Genomic DNA, 7032 nt, shown 5'->3' with positions numbered 1-7032 from the left:
GTACTTGAATGAAGTTCCGAGGAAGCATTTCTTCGGCCGGGCGCATTACTGAGAGTGAGACGCAGGGTTGTGCTTGACTCATGAGTCGAGTCAGAAATTTGACTCAACTCTGACTCAAATGAGTCAGATTTGAGTCGAGTCGGATAAAATGTTGAGCTGTTGAGTTGAGTCAGAGTTGAGTCGGACAAAAATATTAAGGCGTTGAGTTGAGTCAGAGTTGAGTCAGTAAAATAACTTTTGACATTGAGTTGAGTCAAACATTTAGGAACATGAGTCAGCTGACTCAACTTTCTAGAAACAAGCTTTTCATTCCCCCCCCCCCGCTCAACAACTTCGCCCTGGCCCTGCTGCCGGATTTTTTCACCCCCCCCCCCCCCGCTAAACAACTTTTTTATCTGAGTCCATTTTGAGTCAACTCACTTGACTCAACAAAAAATTTGGGTCAAGTTTGAGTCGACTCATATTTTCATTGAGCCGCTTGAGTCATGAGTCGAGTCAAGGGAAAAAATCAGCTCCTTGTTTGAGTCAGAGTTGAGTCAGGGCTTTCTGATGTTGAATGATGAGTCGAGTCGGCAATCTTTTTTTTTTGAGTCGAGCACAACCCTGGTGACTGGTGAGACGCATTAAAATCCCCTTTCCAAATAAATGTAAACATTATTTGCAACACCGTTTCAAGACACCCTTTTAAAATTCGCGACTGTTAATTTTTTTCTCTCGTTTATTTTCTTTGATGGAATGTCATTTATTCCATCAAAGAAAGTTACATCAGAAGGCCCTGGTTATTGGCTAGGTAGTTAGGGGAGCACTGGAGCAGTAATCTTTACCCTCGCCGGTACAGAGGCAGCCGTGGGGCTGTCTCTATAAATGCTAACCCGAATATCTCTAGAACGCGTGAACTTTATTTTCCTGTTAGTGACCTGACCTGTGAGGTTACCATCCAACCGGATGCATTAAGCGGCGGCCGATTCCTGATCTGCGCAATTAAAATGGTATACCATTGGCTTTGTCTAGTTCAGCTTCCATTACACAATACACAGCATTTAGATGACCCGATTGGCAGGCATCACGCCTGATCTCCGCAATGTCTGCCATGTGTACCTACCTACTGTGCAGATCAGCAGGTGCATGGACGAAAATGCATCAACATTCAAAAGTTTTCCAATTATCCTTTGAATGATTCAATGATCGTTTTTTTTTTTTGATTCAATGATCAATTGGAAAAATGACGTTCGATTTGTCATTCTAAAAATGACTTAAAAGTGAAAAGGTGCTATAATTGAAGGTTCACAGTGCCTCACAAATACACCCGTGCGGTGTATGACTCGCCATGTAAGTACATACATGCCTATTATCCACCTACCGATGAAAATTACTTTACGGTAAGATACAGAACAGTCTTGAACTTAATTATGTAGAAAATGGTAAAAAATATGGAAGATACTCGTATAAGTACTTTTGCAGTATAAGTTTATGAATAACTGAAATATGTGGTCCATTGGTACATATATGTGTACATATAGCGGACAGCCAAAGCACTAAGGCATTTCGAGGCGTTTTTTTTTTTTTTTGGTGATCAGTGAATAGTAGGTATACGTTTCATGCATCGATTTAAGAGCATGCTCCGTTTTCACAGGAATGGACCTAACATTTATAAAAAGATCACACTTATTTTACCTGGTTCGTGACGGATAACTGATTAGCTGTGTTTCCGACACCAAAGATGCGCAGGCTGCGGGTAATGCTTTTAAGTTGCTTGTACGTATTTATCATTGACCACCGCTGATTTCTCGGATTAACACCCCTCTGGATGCCAACATGAAAACTCTATCACGATCGGGAGTGTAGCTCTGCGAAGGTAAACACTACCGAGGCTGTAGTAACCCACGCCGGGCCGGTGCTCGGCGCCAGCCGGGCCGGGCCTGGGGGTGTATGAACACGCCCCCCCCCCCATCTCACTCGACTCCTGGGCCACGTAGCGACACGCGAGCGGCATTCGAAAGGGCGTCAAATATAATTACCAAAATGCGTTGGTCATTTTGTAGGTCAGGTCAAAGGTCAGGTAGCGAGGGGTCATCAAACGTCAAATTTTGTCCATTTCAACAATTTTTGGGAACTGCTAACGTCTAGCACGGGAACCGATGAAGCTACAGCGAAGGGGAAAAGCGCATTCGATAGCTTTTAGCTTTCGCCGTTATGCCCTCAGATTTGACCTCAGGTTAACGGTTAAGCCTCCAGAGGACAAAACTCCCAAAAATAGCCGTTTAATAAAAAAAGTTGTCTGCAATAGCTTTTGACTCAAGCAAGTGACGACATTTATTGTGCCAGCATCGTGTTCCTCTCGTCAAGACGCATAGAAGGAACTATGATTTCACATTGAATTGTCTTTTTGCCAATTTGACCTCAGGTCAAGGTCATGACTTGACCGGAAAAGGTAATGTTATATATGAGTCGATCGGTCCGTATCGCTGAGCTGAACACATCTGAGGTGTTTTAAACGCTTTAGCATGTGTCTATCAAAATTTATTGCCAAAAACTCCTGGGGACCTTTTATAACCTGATATGACCTCAGGGACATACGGAGAGGTCACGGGTGCCATTTTTCGGTTCAGCTTGTCGAGCTTACCTTGAGCCCGATGTTTGTGAGTGTTTGGAATGAGGTTCGTCCAAAAAATGCGGCTTGCAATTACCTCCCCCTATAAATGAAGAGGTCGCAAAAGTGACCGTAACCGATATCGGAATTCCGAAATATGCCTACATTTTGTATATAGGTACTGTTTCTCTTATCAATCGCTGAGAGTTACATGGCGATCGTTTGGTTGGTGCAGCTATGACAAGGACTCTAACCTTATCTGAGTTGAGGCCACTTGATGTGACCTGACCTTGAGAGACCTGGGTCTGAAATGCTCACAGCATGTGTGAAAAAGATGCATGAACAGGTGTGCCAAAAATGGTGGCACTCCGTGCCGCTGTTTTTGAGATATCTGCGAGAAACCACGGGAGGGGGGTCAAACACCCCCGGCCCTTCGCGGGTTAAAGCGAAACGAATAGCTGAAAAGTCACAAGTATCTGAACAATATCGCAATAAAAGCTAAGCCAAAATTATGTGGCCTTTAAACGCATTACGGCCCTGTTCAGGTTACAACAATTTTTAACGTCAAATTGGCACGAGTGCTGAGTGACATGAACTATGTGCTGTGACACACAACTTGTGCACTTTCAATAAAAAGGTGGCATAACCAATGTACATTGAACTCAGGATTTTACCGATTCTACTATTTTCTTTGCTAAGGTCAGGTCAATTTCTCGACCTCCCCATTATAAGTCAATGGGGGAAAAATTAACTCCCTGTTATTACCACTAAAACGGGTCGGAATGGCCCCATATACCATACATGACTTCATATACGATCAACCTTCACTACCTTGAAGTCTGTTTTGCTGTTGGGCAGCTGTAAGGTCATGTGACGTATATATATATATATATATATATATATATATATATATATATATATATATATATATATATATATATATATATATATCGATGCAGATTGACCAGAGGATTACGATGATGCACTTTGTTTGTTCCTATCTTGATTAATTCGAAAGTTAGTCAAGAAAAAAAATCAATATCTGGCGCCGCCATTTTGACTTTTTCGACCCCTGTGACGTCATCTTGACCTGACCTGAAAATGACCTTCGTAAAAATTGTAGACCTTGTCCGTGCGTATCCGATGCCGTTTACCGCTTGTCGCTATCTTGTTTCGTTCTCGAGATCTCAGGGGGCGGTCATCCACCCACCCCCCACCCGTCGGTTCTAAGTTGGCGCAGACCCCCGTCGGTGCGCGGGTTAAGTCTGCAGCATACCAAACGAAGGCTTCTTGGGGTGCAGAGGAAGGTAAACAAGAGGAGCAATGCGTCTGCATGCGGAACTTATTACTAGGTGACGGTGTCATCCGGCCATCATGATCACTGGCGGATCCAGAGGAGGGAAGGCGGGCAAACGGGCCACTCAGGCCTAGGGGCGGACAAAATGTTTGTCCGTCCTCCAAAGCTCCTTTGGGCCACATATCACAACATGTGACGGATATGCATGCAAGATCAATCACTAAAATTTCATTGCTAAAACCAATTAGTTCAAATATGTCAAAACTCAAAAGCGAAGGTCCGAAGGTCTTTCCTGACTTTTAACCTGAAACTTGTACCTACTTTCCTAATTTCCTTATTTGTTTGCGCTCTTTGGAATGCCACTTATACCGTGTGTCACTAACTGGCCAAGGGGGCGGGCGGGGCGCTACGTGTAACTAAATTAAGTAACGTGTAAGCAAAGTAACTAAATCAAGTAAACTTAAGTGTCAGTGAAAAGTAAGTAAAAAAGTAAAAAGTAACAAAGCAAAGCAAAGGGTTAGTGAAAAATTAAGTAAAAAAAGTAAAAAGTAAAAAAAAAGTAAAGCTATGTTTCATGAGCCCCGACCGATGTATTACCACCGGACATCCAAACTGGCGTAGATAACTTACGCCCATAGGCGCGGGAACCGGGGGGCAGTGGGGGCAGCCTGCCCCCCACCCCCACTCTGGGGCCGTGGGGGCGGTGCCCCCACAACTTTGAGACAGAACAGAAGACCGCACTTTTTTGCAAATGTTTTTTTTTTTAATGTTGAAAACTTATTGAAAAGCCACGGAATGAAAAATAAGTGGCATAAAACCGCCGAGAAAACTAGATTTGGGGGTACCATAGGTTGATCTCTACTATGGTGTGCCCCCCCCCCCCGCTCCCCAGTCTGAAAGTAGTTCCCGCGCCCCTGCTTACGCCGGAGTTTTTTTTTATAGCCATTATGGTTATAAAACCATCATGGCATTATGGACCACCCAGAAAGTGGCCGGCTATGGCTCCTCCCCGGGAAAATGGCTAGATTCACTGGTGATCATGCTCACATCACATACCTACATTTCCTAGACGCTATCTCTAGCAGAACGTTCGTGAAGCAATTACGTAACGATCAATATGAGGCGCATGCTATCAAAAACATCCTCCTCGCAACTTTATTTTGAGTTATCAACCACTGGTTTTTTTCAGCAGTGTTACTACACATGCTCAAAAATTACTTGCAATATCGGTAGATCAAAGGAAGCACTAATAAAATACAAACATTTAGGGACAAAACACTCGATTGGCCGCAGTTCGACTGGCCGCCGGTAGATGTCGGTAGCAATACCGCGGCGGGGTGGGTGCCGTCCGCTGGCCTCGAGTGGCCGGTTCGCAGTGGACTCCTTTCACCGTCCGACGTATATGGGCAGGGCGGAGCGGCGCGGGGACCCGGCGCCCCGTTACTGTACCAGGCGGCGCGGCCCTGTGTGGGTGGCTGGCGCGGCAGCCAGCGACACTCGGCAGACGCCACGGGCCCCTCCACCCCACAGAAAATCAGAACCGTGAGGAGAGGCTCACTGCTACACTGAGCGGCCCAAGGATACGAGACCACTCAGTCTACAGTGGGATATGGCAGGCGCCATGGAACTCGGGTTGAAAGATAAAGTGGAAAAAATTACTTAGAAAAGTTAAGTTAGGTCTTAACCCTCGCCCTGGCAGGGCATTTTTCATAACACGGCCTGGCAGGGGGGGGGGGTCGATGCGACCCCCCCCCCTCGCGATTGGCTCCTATGGCACCTAGAAACACCAAATTTGGTAGGTAGGTGGGACCCCTGGAGTTCTCGCCCCTGTGCAAATTTGGTTGCTCTAGGTCAATATTTAGGGGGTTTTGGGGGGTATAAATGTAAAAATTTCGCTAAAAACAGGTCAAAGGTTTTTCGCTTATAACTTTTGATCTAACTAAGATAGAGCAAAAAGAAAAGCACCACTGAACTCAGCACGTCAAGGCGCGTCGAATGATATACTTTTTAGCTTGCTGAAGTGTACTTAAAGTTTTTCTTAAATTTTAAGTAAACTTAAATTAATAAATTAAGTTAAAGTTAACCAAATTGCATCATATTGCATATCATTCGATTCGGCTGATCACCAGGAACACAATGATACCATTTTTTAAGCTCTAGCGTCATTATGTGCCAAGTTATTGGCAAAAACGTCATTTGACCTCAGTTGACCTCATTTGACCTGACCCATGGATAAGTACACCAAACAAAGAAGCACCAAGTGACCTGCTGTTAAGTACTGTGGTTTCAAAGCACAAAAGTGATAGAACGAAGCGGATATTTCCAGTATTTTCCGAATTTAGCATTTTCCCATAGGCTTAACATTACGACGTAATGACCTCTAACTGACCTCAGGTCAGTGACCTCAAAAACCCGAACTATATGTTATACAACTCGGTGAACTTAGCACATCCTGAAAGTTTGAAGGAAATCAGTGCAAAACTGTGAGTTGGGCAGGTGCAAAAAGAAAATTGAAATTTGACCATGACCTTGTACCGGTTTTTCTGACCTGGTGACCTGACCCAAGATCACCCGGACCTGAAATTTTCAGGTCATATGTAAAAAGGTTGCCCCATAGGCTGTGCCAAATTTGGCGGCGCTGCGCGCCGCCGTTTTTACGCTATCTTCGAAAAACCTTAGGGGGGGGGGTCGCATCGACCCCCCCCCTGCCAGGGCGAGGGTTAAAAATCACAAGGCAAAAGGTTTGTATAACTGAAAGACTTGAGTTCTAACTTCTATAAGATTCTATTTTATCATAGCATACTAACTAGATTTGCTGACGCATCAGGGGTAAAAAGAATCATAGTCAGGCAGGATCAAGTGCTATTGGCTCATGCATTTGAAAAGTCCCAAGCTCACGTTCATCGGTACCTATATAGCTAACTTCCTTTTGGATATAATTTGCAAACTTTATCTCAAAGTCTGCTCCCTTAATTACATCATCATATCACACCATATCCATTTTTCTTGCGCCGATTGTGTGTAGTGAAAATCATCTTGAAAACATGTGGCTTCCCTCAAACGATGCTCTGCTGTGATATCATCCATCCCGAGGTGATATCATGCCACAGAATAAGTATATAAATTGACAAGTGTTGCTGAGCGT

Source organism: Amphibalanus amphitrite, unplaced genomic scaffold, assembly GCF_019059575.1.
Source record: "Amphibalanus amphitrite isolate SeventyFive unplaced genomic scaffold, NRLGWU_Aamphi_draft 000074F_arrow, whole genome shotgun sequence".
NCBI classification, from domain to species: domain Eukaryota; kingdom Metazoa; phylum Arthropoda; class Thecostraca; order Balanomorpha; family Balanidae; genus Amphibalanus; species Amphibalanus amphitrite.
Note: the sequence above shows the minus strand (reverse complement) of the source record.